The 3,109-nt window shown below is 34.8% G+C and overlaps 1 pseudogene across 1 annotated transcript; it reads left to right on the plus strand.

Moving 5' to 3' along the window:
* Positions 1-678: 678 nt before the first annotated feature.
* On the plus strand, positions 679-1,976 carry LOC308552508 (serine/threonine-protein phosphatase 2B catalytic subunit beta isoform pseudogene; annotated as a pseudogene). Its single transcript has one exon. The product of its transcript is annotated as a serine/threonine-protein phosphatase 2B catalytic subunit beta isoform pseudogene (transcript).
* The last annotated feature ends 1,133 nt before the right edge of the window (positions 1,977-3,109 follow it).

Here is a 3,109-nt window from a genome sequence, read left to right on the forward strand (position 1 = left end):
TATAGGATTTTTAATAATAGATTTTATGACTTTGTATAGATGTATTGTGCACAGACTATTAAACTAGTTTTAATTCATGCTATCAATACAATTTAGAAAAGAAAGAGGGTCATTAACTTTCTTACTACCAATTTAAGATTAAGTTTCCTTTTTCCCTTCTCTTACAAGTAATGATGCATAACTTCAAGATAGTTTGCTAAAGCTATTTTGGTTATTTTGGAGCAACATTTTATGAATTTGATATCAGCAATGCATTTATAATATTTCTAGCATCTCTGGAATATGGGTGAAAATATTGACTTTTTTTGGCAGGGATTTAAAAGAATCACTATTAAAAATGATCAAAAAATATATGTGCTCTTGATTGATACTAGCTACTGTTAATTTAGTATATGGAATTAAAATTTTGTCAGAGTAATGAAATCCAAGTTTTTATAGTTAAGTATCAGTAGAAAAAATGTTATCAATAATGTAATGAAAAATTACTTTGAGTTAAGGCATTGCACAATTGCATTGTTGTATTACTTCATTACTGCATGCAAGAAAAAAATAATGCTCAGGAGTCTACAATGCTCCCTGGGGACACCCCCCACCATCCCCAACTCCTCCCCGCCCAGCACCTAGTGGAGCTGTGGGCCCCAACCCCCAACCCCACTGCCCCATCCTGGCCCTGAATGCATGGTCACACATGGCTTGACATCTGAAAAAGTATTTGATATGGATGGGATACTTAGGGTTGATGCTCTGGGGGAAAAAGAAGGTTGGGTAGATGGAGAAGTTGCACTTAGAATTATCAATGAGGGTGCTGCCATTTTTTTTGGAGAGAGAAAACCGTAACAGAAGTGGGGGCTCCAATTACAGTGTGTGGTGACACCCATGGCTGAATTTTTGACCTGGATTTTTGGACAGAAGTTATTTTAACATAGAGTGTGTCTTATATTTCTGTGTCCTGAAGATACTATCCTCTTCTGAGGGGCAATCATGAATGCAGACGCCTTGCTGAAACTTTTCCCTTTAAGCAGAAATGTAAAATTAAATATTCAGAAAGAGTCTATGAACCTGGTATGAAGCTTTTGATAGTCTGCCTCTTGCTGAACTTTCAAACCAACAATTTCTTTGTGTTCTTGGTGGGCATTCAGCAGAAATACACACTGGATGATATTAGGAGATTAAATAGATTTAAAGAGGTGCCTGCATCTCGACCAATGTGCGCCTTGTTATGGTCTGATGCTTCTGAAGATTTTGCAAATAAAAAATCACAGGAACATTTTTAGTCACAGTACAGTTCAAGAATGTTCTTATTTTTATAACTATGCAGCAGTGTGTGAATTTTTGCAAAACAACAATTTGTTATCGATTATTAGAGCTCATGAAGTTCAAGACGTAGGCTACAGAATGTGCAGAAAGAGTCAAACTACAGGGTTCCCTTCATTAATTACAATTTTTTGGCACCTAATTACTTAGTTGTCTACAATAATAAAGCTGCTGTATTAAAGTATGAAAATAACGTGATGAATATTCAACAGCTTAACTCGTGACTCAGTTTTATGGATGTCTTCACATGATCTTTACTGTTTGTTGGAGAAAAAGTAACATAAACGTTGGTAAATGTTCTGAATATTTGCTCTGCTGATGAACTGATGACTGCCTAGGTAAAGGCCAGTTTGATAGTTCAGCTGCAGCTCAGAAAGAAATCATAAGAAACAAAATTCCAGCAATCTGCGAGATGGCAAGGGTCTTCTGTGCTGTCACGGAGGAGAGTGAAATTGTGCTGACGCTCAAGGGCCTGACTCCCACAGGGAGGCTGCCTAGTGGAATGTTGGCAGGAGGACAGCGGGCCCTGCAAAGTGGTAATGATGTTCCGCAATTTGCTCTCCCTAAAATGGACTGTGGGCACACCTCACTCTTCTGTTAACAATACACATAATGACTGTGGAGAATTCCTTCTGCTTTTTAGCTCTTGCCTCAGCAGCTGACATAGGCAGACTACTATATGATAGGTAGTAACCGATTAATACCCTGACCAAGGCAGAAAACTGATAGAATGGGTATTTGTTTCAGTTGAAAATGATGGTCAGTCTCTCAGCTTTTCCTGAAACCATATAGGAGCAGCTCACATTGTAATGTTTGAAATATTTATTTGTTTGTGTAATGCACCCTTTTCAAATGTGAATCAAGGGTATGCTAAAATATACTGTATTGCATTAATAAAATGAAAATGTAATTCCAAAGTTGTTACTTTTTATTTTTAAAATTTATGTAATTGTATTAGATTCTGCTTTTATTATCCAATACTTAATTTTAGAATTAACAGTCAGCTTGGGCCCCAGAACATTACTTATGCACTTAGTTGCCAAAAGATTTGTGCAAAGTTTTGTATCCTGCTAAAATGATACCAAAGTTGTTTTCTGTGGTGTTTGTTAGATGTTCTCCAAATAATAGATTGTAACATGCTGTTTCCTTCCTCTGCAGGTTTAGCTGCTTTCCTAAATCTATCTTTCTTTAGGTTAACAGTACATCCATAAAAGTATGTTAAATTAAATTACTCTCTCAGACACTTGTCTGTCTTTTGATGTAGAAGAAACTTTGCAGCACCTTGTTTTGAGGTTTGCTGCAGTTGTTGCTGCACTTTGTGCATTCTGAACATAAAGGTGTTGAACTTGAATCTTATATGTCAAATCGAAAGAGTTATTAAATGTGCCTTCGTTTTGCATGAAAATAAAAATAATTATATACAAATTAAAAAAAAATAATGCTCAAATATTCCAATGGTTAAATTGCTCTGTTTTCTGAGATTGTGTAAATACGAATAGATAAAATGCTGACTTTTCTGAGCACAATAAAGCACAAAAGAAAACAATTTTTTCAGCTATGTTTTTTCATAAACTTTGTGTATATGTTATATACATAATTGAATACATAGATAGAAAATACAGTTCATAATTCTCTGGAATTATTTAATAGAGATATTTAAGAAATATAATAATACCAAAAACTTAATGAATATAAGTATCTATTTTCTATTTTCTTCCTTTATTTACCAAACTTTTCATGTGATATCCTAACATTTGACTTAAAAACAGGCCACTTTTAGAGTTAACCTAGAAGA

Source organism: Miniopterus schreibersii (genome assembly GCF_964146895.1).
Source record: "Miniopterus schreibersii genome assembly, chromosome: 2".
NCBI lineage: Eukaryota > Metazoa > Chordata > Mammalia > Chiroptera > Miniopteridae > Miniopterus > Miniopterus schreibersii.